Source organism: Durio zibethinus, chromosome 17 (genome assembly GCF_047325235.1).
Source record: "Durio zibethinus cultivar Kanyao isolate XHJ-2024 chromosome 17, ASM4732523v1, whole genome shotgun sequence".
NCBI lineage: Eukaryota > Viridiplantae > Streptophyta > Magnoliopsida > Malvales > Malvaceae > Durio > Durio zibethinus.
Window position 1 is genome coordinate 19419116 of NC_143178.1, and position 13277 is coordinate 19432392.

A 13277-nucleotide genomic window follows, 5' to 3' on the forward strand; every position below is an offset into this window, starting at 1 on the left:
TCGGGCCTGGATTAAGTCGAAGTCAAATGACTAGGATTGAATCGCACATCTGGAAAAGGATCTAGATGGAGCCAAGATCGAACAATCGGGATTGAACTACAAGTCTAAAAAATGATTTAGATTGAGCTAAGATCGAACAACCCGAGTTGAATCGTAAGTCTAAAAAATGATCTGGATGGAGCCACGATCAAATGATTGAGATTGAGCTACAAGTCTGAAAAATAATCTAGACTAAGCTGAGATCAAACAACCGAGATTGAACCATAAGTCTTGAAAATGATCTGGATAGAGCCAAGATTGAATGACTGAGATTGAACTACAAGCCTGAAAAGTTAACCTAGATCGAGTTGAGATCGAAGGTAGGTGACCATGGTCGAACCAAAGTCAAGAGATGATCTGGACAGAGCTAAGATCAAATTTCCAAGATTGAACTACAAGTCTAGAAAAATGATCTGGACCAAACTGAGATCGGATGATTGAGATTGAACCGTAAGTCATAAAGATAATCTGGATTGAACTAAGATCAAAACAAATGATGCAAGTGCGTGCCTTATCTAGGATGCAAATGTTAATCACGGTACTAAGGCTCTAGTAGCTTTCCTCTGTATTCTACATATTTCTCATAAAAAGATTACAAACCACTCTTCATAGCTCAAGACAAGCATTTATCTTCATCCAAAATAGAGCTTTCAAAATTGATAACCTTATCACAATTTGAAGATTTCATCTTTGTCTCTTATCACTTTCAATTCTCTCAAAGTAATACACAATCTCTTATTAATCATTATCTTAATTTCAAAATAGAATATACAAGTTATGCACTTCTTCTATTCATGGTAAGGCATAAAAAAAGAATAGGCAAATATTGAAAGTGGATAATAGGATAAAATGGATATCATTTATTTAAAGATGAAATAAATTATAGATGATGGTAAATGAACAAAATAGAGGTGTATAGGGATGGTTATTTGGGATAGTAGTGCCCTAAGATGAACAACTAGATAATCATGACAACAAATCTTAGATTTCCTCAAAAACTCACCCATATATGGCCTGACACTTTAAAGCTCTTTGAAATTCATTGACTTTGATACACCTTATAAGTGATGCCATATCCTCCTTATCTAAGTCACCTTTGCAGGTTTTCAACTTAAATAATCCCTATTTGGTTCAAGCCACCCTTTTAGGTTTTCAACTTGAACTTTTTTTTTTAGCTTAAGCAAAGTATTTCTTCACAGTGTCAGAATTTATAGGATTAGGGAGATCATCTCTATCTATTTCTGATAAAATTAAAGCTCCCCCTAAAAAAGCTATTTTCATAACATACGATCTTTCCTAATTCAGAGTCCATTTCCTTTATCATCATGTTGACTTGAGAGAATTCTTTTCAATACCAACTCACTTTCTTGAAAATTGATAAGGTTAGACCTTTCTGTCATGAGCCTCATCATTTTTTTTGGTACAATTAGCTGTAACAGAGGGCTACTTAACTCTTTTTTTCAATAAAGTTTAACTATTCATAGCACTCTTAGACCTATTCAACTTTTTCTAACGTTACTTCCCTTAGAAATCTTAAAGATGGGATTTTTACTTTCACTGGCAATACAACTTCTATTTCATAGATAAGGAAAATGAAGTTGCCCCAATGGAGGTACATACGAATGTTCGATAGGCATGTAGAGCAAAAGGTAATTTCTTGTATCAGTTTGTATATGTCTCAATCATCTTTTTTAAAATCCTTTTGACATTCTTATTTGTAGTTTCTATTGGCCCATTCATCTTTGGGCGATAAAGAGCTGAATTATGATGCTTAATCTTGAATTGAGCACATACTTCTCGCATCATCTTACTATTCAAATTTTTTGCATTATCTAAAATAATCCTATCTGAAAGTTTGTAAATACAGATTATTTCTCTCATAATGAACTTGTAGACTACTAATCGAGTTACTGTTGTGAAAGAAGTAGCTTTGACCCATTTAGTGAAGTAATCAATCAACACAAAAATAAATCTATTCCCATTTAATTCCTTTAAGGTGATAGGACAAATGACATCAATTCCCCACAAAGAAAATGGCCAATGTGGTGCCATAATATGTAAAATAGTGGGTGAAGCATGAATCTTATATGCATGAATCTCGCATTTATGACATTTTTAGGCATAATCAATGCAATCTCTCTCTATTGTCAACCAATAATTACCAGCACTCATAATTTATATTGCCATCATATCTCCATTTCCATATGCGCTACATAGACCATCATGCACCTCACCAATGATTTTCTTAACCTCTGAAACACTTACACAACATAGTAACACTTAATCTCTACTTTTTTTATACAAAAATTCCCCATCTAAAAAGAATCCCATAGCTAATCTCCTTGAGACTCTTTTATTATTTTTTGTTGCTTGATCCGAAAACTACTGATCCCTTAAATATTGCATAATATCGTAATACCAGGGATTTTTATCTTCTTCCTCCTCCAAACTGGCATAATACAATGGCATGTCCTTGACATCTAACTTGATAGGCTAAATTTCAACTGTATTACCAATTCACACCATCACAACCAAGGTGGCCAAGGATTCTACGATCTGATTTTTTCACAAGGTAAATGTTCAAATTGGATTAGCTTGAATTGCTTGCACAACTCCAAGATGTATTTATGGTATGGGATAAGTTTTGAATCCCTTATCTCCCATTCACTTTTTTAGTTAATAGATGACCAAGGCTGAATCCCCAAATACCTTTAATGTATCAATATTTCTATCTAAAGTAGCATGTAATCCCATAACACAAGCCTCATATTCAGCCATGTTGTTGGTGCAATTGAAGTTCAATCTTGTTGTAATAGGATAGTGGTGTCCTTTTGGGGATATTAAAACTGCTCCAATCCCATGTCTTATGGTATTAGTAGCCCCATCGAAATACATTCTCTATGACTTTTCATCACTATTTTCTTAGTTTTGAGATGGCCATTAAGTCTTCGTCTGGAAACTCAAGTTTCATGGGTTCATAATTATCAGTGGCCTAGTTCACAAGAAATTCAGTGATGGCACTTCTTTTGATCATCTTTTGGCTTACATATACTATATCATAATCTAAGAGTATCACTTGCCATCTTGTAATTCTTCTTAATAATGATGGCTTCTCGAAGATATAATTGATTAGGTCTAGTTTGGCTATAAGCTAAGTTGTATGATAAAGCATATACTACCTAAGTCTTTTAGCTGTCTAAGCTAAAGCATAACACATCCTCTTTAGTGATGAATAGTTGGACTCATACTCTGTAAACTTCTTACTCGAGTAATAGATAGCTCTTTATTTCTCACTAGATTCATCCTACTATCCTAGCACACATCCTATTGATTTCTCATGCACCACTATGTATAGAATCAATGGCCTTCCTAAAATAGGTGGTGCTAAAATGGAAAGGTTTGATAGGTATTATTTAATCTTATCAAAAGTTTTTGACATTCCTCATTCCATTCACCGGGATTGTTCTTTTTGAAGAGCTTAAAGATGGGATCACATTTGAAAGTAAATTATGCGATAAATCAAGAAATGTAGTTTAATCTACCCAAGAAACCTTAGACTTCCTTTGGTGTGCTTAGCAGGGAAAAGCTCTGAATGGCCTAAATCTTGTATGGGTCAACTTCTATTTTTCTTTCACTTACTACAAAGCCTAGCAGTTTTCCTGACTTGGCTCCGAACATGCATTTGGACATATTCAACTTGAGCTGAAACTTCTTTAGCCTCTCGAACAATTTTCTAAGATTAGCTACATGGTCTTCTTTTTTTTAAGATTTGTAATCATGTCATCCACATATACCTTAATCTCTTTATGCATCATATCATGAAAAAATGCCACCATAGCCCTTTGATAAGTTACCCTAGCATTTTTTAGTCCAAAAGGCATGACTTTGTAACAAAAGGTTCCCCACATAGTTATAAATGTGGTCTTTACCATATCATCCTAAGCCATTTCTATCTAATTATAGCCAAAAATCCATCCATAAAACAGAACACCGAATGTCATGCTATGTTATCCACTAATGTATCAATGTGATGTAAAAAAAAATTATCTTTTAAGCTAGCTATATTTAAATCATAGTAATCTACACACATTCATACTTTTCCATCCTTTTTAGGGATAGGTATTGTATTAGCCACCCATTCAAGATACTTGGCCACTTGTAAAAAGCTTGTATCAAATTACTTTTTTACTTATTGTTTAATTTTTAGTAACAACTCTGGTTTCATTCTTTTAAACTTTTATTGGACTGACTTACATTCAGGCTTCAAGGGTAGCTGATGTTCTTTTATTTTAGTGCTAAGCCTAGGCATGTCTTAGTAAGTCCAAGCAAACACATCTATAAATTTTTGAAGCAAATCCTCTAACCTTTGTCGATCAATTGCTAGGAGTAAGGTACCAATCTTGACTTTTTTTTGTTCTCAACATCACCTAGGTTGATATTTTCAGTAACTTCCTAATGAAGCTTGATAGATTTATTCTCCTACTTAATTAATATCATTAAATTTAGAGGTAAAGTGTATTCTTCAAAGTCCTCTTTAGTGTTAAGTTCATCAGTATTAATTAAGTTTTTAAAATTAAATCCTCGATGATTTTCATGATTACCTTCATATTCATTTGAGGATCGAAAATAAATGAAATAGGAAATATTGGCGAAATGCTTTGATGGGAGAATGGATTGAATAAAAGAAAGGGATAAAATGCATGCTCCTATCTTTTATTGAAATAGTGAAAACTAAAAGGCCCAAACATAAGAGATCATCCTAATGCTTTTAGGCATAAGCAATTAAGAACTATAATTACATTGAAAGAAAGTCATAAACAACAAGCATTTAGATGACATTCCAATTTTTCAATTCATAGTCTGGTGGGCATGGGTAAATCAATGCTTCCTCATTTTGGCTATCATCACCTACCATATGAATAGACAATTTGATGAAAGTTTCTTCCCACTTTGGTTGTTCTCTTATATTCTTCTCAGCTCTCAGGTACATGTATCTTCCAAGAATAAAGGTTTCATTTAAATGAGGAACAACCTAGACCCAGTCTTCTGTTATTGTTTTCAATCCTTGGTGGCTTTTTTATCCTTTATAGACTTTTTCCCAAACTAAACCCAATATTCTAACCCTTATTAATCATCTGATTAATCACAATCCTGCTTAATTTAAGCCCTTCACCTATTGCGTTGACAAGTTTAAAAGATCGATAAGAATATTTCAATGACTCTTCTATAGTTTTTACATATATGGCATTTATAGGTTGAGTTACTAGCAAATCTTCTTCCCCAGCCACAATTACCAATTGGCCTTTCACATTAAATTTGATCTTTTTATGTAATAAATAAGGAACAATGCCTGCCATATGAATCCATAGCCTTTCCAATAAGCAATTGTAAGATATAGAGATATCTATGACTTAAAATTTTATGTTGAAAATGCATGGCCTAATCTACGTGGGTATCTCAATATCTTTCAATACTTCAATTTAGTCCCATCAAATGCTCGAACCACCATATGACTACTTTGGATGTAGGACCTATCAAGGGGCAATTTGGTCAGGGTAGACATGGGTATGACATTGATAGCCGATCCATTATCAATGAAGACTTTGGCTATTATGTGGCTTTCGCATTTAACAATGATATGCAAAGCCTTGGTACTCTTTCTACCCTCGGATAGAATTTCATCATCATTAAAAGATATGTGATGTAGTACCTTTAAGTTTCTTACCAAATGGTTCACATATTTTATAAATACATTATGTGCCACATAAGCTTGATTCAATACCTTTAGCAAGGCATTACAATATGGTTTTGAGTTCAGTAGAAGTGATAGTAAAGAGATTCTGGCTAGCATCTTATTCAATTATTCCATCACAGAGTATTCACTATGCTTTACCAACTTCAAAAACTTGCAGGCCTCTTTTTTTAGCATAAACTTTAGGATATCCTTATCTAAAATCACTTTTGGCTTAGTTTATTTTTCAGCCCCTTTCTTGCTTCTTCCAAGGTCTTTGGAGTATAATATCTTTCACTTCTAGTTATGGCCTCTACACCTGTTATGTTGGTAGCCTCAAACTTTAGCATAGTTTTTTTTTTTTTGCCCTTGATTGTTACTTCACAACTATATTTCCATGGTACAGCTTTCTCATCTTTATAAGGGAATGGGCTTGGGACCTTGAAAGTTATTGGTTTGGGAACAAACTTATTCCCAACTAATTTTGGCTTCTTATTGCAATGAATGGTAATAGGCTTTGGCACCTATTTATCTGTCATAGCCACTTCAGTATTCTTTAAGGCCTTTGACTTCTTATACAACTTTATCTAGTAAGAATCCATTAATTTTTGTACCTCATCATGAAACTATTGGTATGTCTCAATAGATTATCGTGGAGCCCTACTATGATACTTGCATCTTTGTTTTAGGACACATTTCCCATGATAGGTGCATAGGACCACTAGTTATATCAATCTAGCCTCATATGGAGCATCATATAGCTACCCAAATGACATGTTGATCTCTTTCACTCTTTTTTTAATATGCCTTTTATCTTCATTCAAAGTATTGACTGCATGATTAGATAGTGGATTCCCGTTGACATTGGGTGCTGAGATCCCATTGGTTTCGAAGCTTTTCAACCTTTTCTTAATTACATTTTGCACCTTATGCTTCAAAGAATTGCAATTCTTAGTAAAAAAGCCAACCACTCCATAATGGTAGTCATAATAGGCAATGGAATCACACAGTTAAGGATAAGAAGGTTAAAGCTATTTGACAGGAATTAGGGCAATCAAGTGGTGTTTATAAAGCTCTTGGTAGAGTTCTATGTAACTTATGGGAATAGGATCAAATGTCAATCATTCTTGGGTCTGTGATTCCCAAACACCACTTGTTGTGTTGGCTAGGTGAGTAAAGAAAGGCATGGTAGGGTAAAAAGGTTATGTAGTTGATTGGTAAGGTGAAGTAGAAACATGTTTTACAGTATGGTGATATATGGGATAGGTTGGTAGAGGGTAATTTCTTAATTGCTACCCTTCAAAACTCATAGCTTGAGCCTCACTTTCTTTATTCTTAGGTACCCTTTTAGCAACAGAGGATTTCCCCCCCTCAAGTTTACCATTTTTAATGGCATTTTTTATGATTTCTCTTAAATCACCATATCGATAAAATTTTTGTTCTTGTTCCCTATATCCTCTCATAGTACAACCTCTAGTAACAAAAAAAAAAAACTAGAGTTCTTACAAACAACATTGTAGTTTTTTTTTCTGTTATTGGAAGTTGTACCTAAACAGTAACATCTTGTCACCTTTGGGTATATTCTTTAAAGGACTCAACTTTCTTCTCCATTCTACACAATAAAAGGTGATTAAGAGCCATCTCTATGATGTGGTGATACTGATTAATGAAAAATTGAGTCAAATCCTTTCATGATCTTATACGAGTCTTGTCCAATTGAACATACCACTTTGCAATAGACCCAATTAAGTTGTCCTAAAAAATGTGCATAAGTAGCTTCTTATTGCTAACATGCTGCCATTTTACACTAGTACATCATGGCATGTGTAATAGGGCACTTAGTACAATCATCATGTCTAGCACCAAACAAAGTCCCACAGCATCCATGGATCCATAAAAATCAATGCCTTCTATTGCTCGTAATATTTCTTCAATCATGCTCATGGCTTCATTGATCTTAAAGTCTTTTGAAGGTACAGTTATCTATAATTTCACTTTTTTTTTATCTCATCTAGATTAGGGATTTGGATAAGCTTAATTGCTTTTTTAGTAATCAAGATTTGTATAACTCTGAACATTCCTTTAATTGAGAGCATAAGTATTCTAGAGTAACTGTAATTCGAGAATGTGGCCTATTATGGCTGAAAGCTTGTAATGGTTTAATGTGGACTAAAACCTAAAAGATATAGTGACTCAGTAACTTCATGTGAAACACCCTCTTCTACTACTTTCCTTTTGTTTATTTTCTCCAAAGCTTTCAAAATTTTGCTTAGTTTTCCCTTAATTATCTTCTGGGCTTTTTTTAACCTTTCAAAATGGTTTGCATTATCATGTTCCATCTTTTTGGCTCTAGCTCAGGTGTTATATGGATGTTGAGCTATTCTTGCACCTTAGTACCACAATTTACAATTAGTGATAATGATATGATAATGAATGAATGTGATGCAATGCATGAAAAAAAATATTTGCCCCTTTAAAGATTTCAAAAAAAGTGAACATTCATTTATCCTATAAGAGTCTATTTTACATCAAATCTGATACTTTCCTTCTATAAAAGTGCCTAACTTGTTCATATTGATCCTTGGCTTCCTCAATGAATTTTAGCAATTTTATCTATGCTCCCCTACTGGCATGACCAAGGCTTTTCATGTCTCAACCTCCTCTACCATTTCTCTTACCTTAATCATTGCCTTACCTATCTGGGCTCTAAGATGCTCTATGTACCTTTATCTTTCCAACCCATCTCTCTTGTCAAACCACACCTAATAGGATAATTCCTTATGCTTTTCGGTGAGTGCCATGATGTGATTTCTTTGCTCATTCAACTTCTACTTCAGCATCTAGATGTACTCTCTGAGCATTTCATTTTATTGCTGAGCTTTACATAATCATCCTCTATTTGGGAGCATTTTCTTTTCAGCTTTTCATTCTCACAAGCCAAATTTGTGTTGTTTATTTTTTTGCCCTGTGCTTATATGTGAAACCTCTTATATTCTTATTACAGCTCCATCAACTCCTTAAAGGCATCATCCTATTCTCTAATAACCTTTTGAGTCTTGTTTTATTCTTTAAAAATCTTATGGACTTGAATTTCTAACTTATCTGCCTTGTCTTTCCAATGTTCCTTTTCTTCCTAAAGTTTTAAAAATTTTTATTTCAATTTCTTTTTCTCTGCTTCATGTTCTTTCCTTGTAAGTTCTGACTATAAAGGTTCCTTACCTATCTCCTGGTTCACTGACTGGTAATGGTCCTCGATCATAGGTGCAATCTCTTAGCTCCTTTTGGCTTTTCAAATCAGATATCCCTGTGTGGTTTTGTCAGTAAATGGTCCAAGGCTCACCCTCTTGGGCTTCTTGCAAGCCTTGATTATACCATCAATTTTTTAAAAAGTTTCAGGATCCCCATACAAATAGTCATATTGGCTAAGCTTGTATGTCACGGGAATAAACTGTTCAGCTCCATGCTATCTCCTTACCATCAAAGGTGCATAACCTGTTGACCCCTATAAACCTATGAGTGGAACCCTTACCTCATGTTCACACTAATACAATATAGGTTTCTAGTTCATCCATGAAGCTAACCATTTCACTTGACAAGCTGTGAGCTTTTGTAGCAGACTCTCCTATTCTTTCTGGGTCTTTTCTTTCGACCATTTACTTTCACAGAATTCCCTAATTGGATTTCAACTACGAAAATAAAGCTTGGAGAAAGCACTCTTCTTACAATTGAAATGGCTCTTTATCCATAGGTATAATAATGGTGTGCAACCCATAAAACATGCTTTGTCATTTTATCTATAAAAGTTCAAAAATTTGATGGTTTCTGCCAATATAGCTGGTGAAAGATTACACCTTTTTTAAATCTATTCAAATAAGTCTACCACTTCTATCTCAATGTAGCCTAAGACCTTGGGGAAAATAACCATCCTATATATGGCTAAAGGAAACACCCTCATTACCTGATCATCATTTGGATGTTTGATAATAAAATCTTGAAGAATCTCCTATAGAATACCCTTATGCTCTCTTTTTTCTCGAATATATGAATCTATAAGCTCTTTTTCCACTTTTAAAATTTGATCCAGCTTTTTACAATTCCCTGATTTGTGCTTTTTAACATACACTCTATCTAGATACCAATGATGCATACCCTCTAAAGTCGAATACTCATCTATTGTTGGCACCAAATCGACCTCATTAAAGATGAAACAATGGTATGAAAGATCCCAAAACTATACCATCACCTTAATGAGTGAGTTATCAACCTTCACTGATAGGAGATATGCAATATGACCAAACTTCTGACAAAAAGCATGCAACCTTGAAGGAGCCATGCCATTCCATATATCTGATAGTCTTTTCACATTATTTTGTTTGAGGAGCAAACAAACTTCTTTTGGCAATATAGAGATATAACCAAGCGATAAACAATCTTCTTCTTTTTGTTGCCTCTTTTTTGACTTTATCTTCACATTTGTGGGTGAAACACATTTAAAAGTATAGACGAGGTGCAAACCTAGCGTTCTATGGTTTCCATGAAAGCTTTTGTTGAAAATTCTTTTAGGGCAAGAACAATATGCAATCTACGTGTATGTTGATGAATATGCAAAAAAAGAAAAGAAAAGAAATAATAGAAGACAAGAAAATTAGTTAGTCATTTCAACAGACTAAACAATATAAAGCAAGTAAACTAATAGCATGACCCTAAACTTTAGGTTAACTATAAAGGATGGAAGGATATGGCTCTACCTATGGTTAGGCTCTTAAAGGTAACTATATGTGGTTTGGATTACTTCTAAAAGGTTTTCAGATTGTTTCTTACATTATTGTCCATCACAGACTAGGAAGGCACTCTGATCCTTGCCCATCATAGGCTATAAGCGAAAAGGGTTCAATTTGAATGGGAGTGTTTCACAGGCTTATGCAAAGATATGGAATCTCACAAGGGCATAGGTACTTCACTACCTCCTAAAGGTAGAGCTTGCGTGGAGAGCTTATGTTATGCACATGTAAATGAATGACAGATATATATAAATGAATAACTAAACAGAATATAAGCATTGAAAAAAAAAGAAATAGGAAAGAAAGAAAATAATCTCAAAGTTATTAAGTAAGGCTTAGATAGTAAGAAATCATTTACTAGCCTAACTCTCATTATCCCCAATGGAATTGCCAAACTATCATAATATATAGATACGTGAACCTACCACTAGATATTGTTTTCAGAAGTTGCCACTAATCTTTTTTGTTTAGGTGTGATTGGGCACCTAATAGAATTTATCTTATTTAAAAAGGAATCCCAAGATTGACTTAGGTATCTTTAAATAGAAAATTTTAGTCCACGAAACCAGATTTCAGATTCAAAAGTACGGTTAAGCGTGAGAAAGATTATATAGCACCTTCATAGCGTCCATCTAAAAGATGGCACCAATTTGATTTCAAATTATCCTTAACCATATTTATGATTTACCAAAATATTTAATATTGAAAATTACTCTTAAAATTACTCCAATAGTTTGGTAGCAATTTAAGATAATTCTCTCACCTTAAAAGTATTCATGGATACTAGTGTCCCATCCTGAAGAGGCACCGTTGTCAAATTTATTCATATGTTGTATTCAAAATGATAATTATTAAAGTCTTCCAATAGTTTGGTAGGATTTACTTTAAAGTATATCTCCCAATAGTTTGGTGATATTTTTTTGTAAAAAGATTTATAAAAATTTTTAAGAATTTCATTAAGCCTCCCAATAGTTTGGTACGACTTAATCTAAAAAGTAATCCTCCAATAGTTTGGTAGGATAAAAATTTTTATTTATTCAAGAAATTTCCTAATAGTTTGGTGGAGTCCATAAAATTTAAATCCAATGAAATTCTCCAATGTTTGGTAGGATTCATGGATTTATTTGAAAACAAATTTTTTATTGTTATTATTCTTTTCATTGTTGTTTTTTTTTTAGAACAATGATTTTTATAAAATATTTAATAAATAATAACTTACTTAATAAAAATAAATAATAAAAAATAGTTGTAGACACCTCATTTAATCAAAGGTCTAAGTCAATTGGGGTCAATTTAATTTCAGGTCTACAAGGCCTAAATTTTATATAGTTTTTATATTTATGTGTATTTATCATCTTCATTGTTTTTCTTTATTTTATATATTTATCTTTTATTATTGTTTATAAAAAAAAAAAGGCAAAACTGAAAAGATTAAAGTTTGGCTAGGTGATTACTTTTAAGTACGATATTAGGTATTAATCCTTAGCCTTTAGCCTCTTGAGTTGAGTTAGAAGTGATCCAGAGACAGCCTAAACTTTTCTCTATCAAGGTAGAACCTTATACCCGATAGTAGCCATAATTCCAGTCGCAATACAAAAATTCAAAAAACGAACCCTGTTCTTAATAAACCGCAATCAAGCAGAATAAAAGTCACAAAATGATTCACCATCATTCATTGATTGCCAAGCCATTGAAACAGAACTCATCCAGTCACCACCAAAAATTGCCAGGCCTTCCATCCTGCATCAAATTTCATCATCAATAACAATTTTTAGCTAGCCTAAAGCAGCAACACAGAAACAATTAGGAACACAAATTCTCAAATTGGATAAAAAGTTTCATAGGCAAAAACAATAAGGAAAAATATAAACAGTGAAATACACAATATAGAGGCAAAAGGAAATATTTAAAACCAAGTTTTTGGGCAATAGGCATATGCTTTTAGAGATTTGATCTTTACTAGTGTGTAGGTTATGTGAACAAAAGAGAAGAAAAGCAGAGATGGTGATTGGCAGCACCAGAGGTGACTTACAGCAGAGGTGACCCACATTGGTCAAAGAGTTTTTAGGGCTCTGTGTGGCATCATTGACTGAAACTAGTAAATGGTTAAAAATCTAGGGTGGTTGATCCATAAAGGATTCTGGAGAAGACTAGTAAAAAAAGAAAAGAAAAACCCACCTTCAGTAGTAGCGGGGTAGGTGATGATCGACACAAATTATGGGAGATCTGAATGGTGAAGAAGAAGAGCATGATGAAGAAAACGATATATTGAAAGTTAAGGAAGATCAGATAGTGAAAAAGAATAAAGATAGTTAAAAAAGTTGCAACTCTTAATTTCAGATTTAAGGCGTTTGAGGTGGATTTAAAAAAAATGAGCCCATATTCAAGACGAGAAAGGCAGGAAGAAATGAAGGTGAAAATTTTGACTGGATCAACTACCAGACGGTGATGGAGTATGGTTACCGGCGATAAACTATGACAAGCGATGATGGCCAAAAATTATGGGAGACAGAGGAAGTTTGAGGGAGAATTTGAAGAGAGAGAGGAGAAGAAGAAATGGAAAATTCTAATTTTTTAGGCTATTTATACCTTAAGTAAAACGACACCATTTTGGGCATTATAGAAGGGTAGGATTCACGTGTTTCTAAGTAGGTAACCTGACTCGTAATGCGACCCACACTAACAACCCATCTCCTTGGCCTTGTAGTTGAGCCATGCCAAGCCAT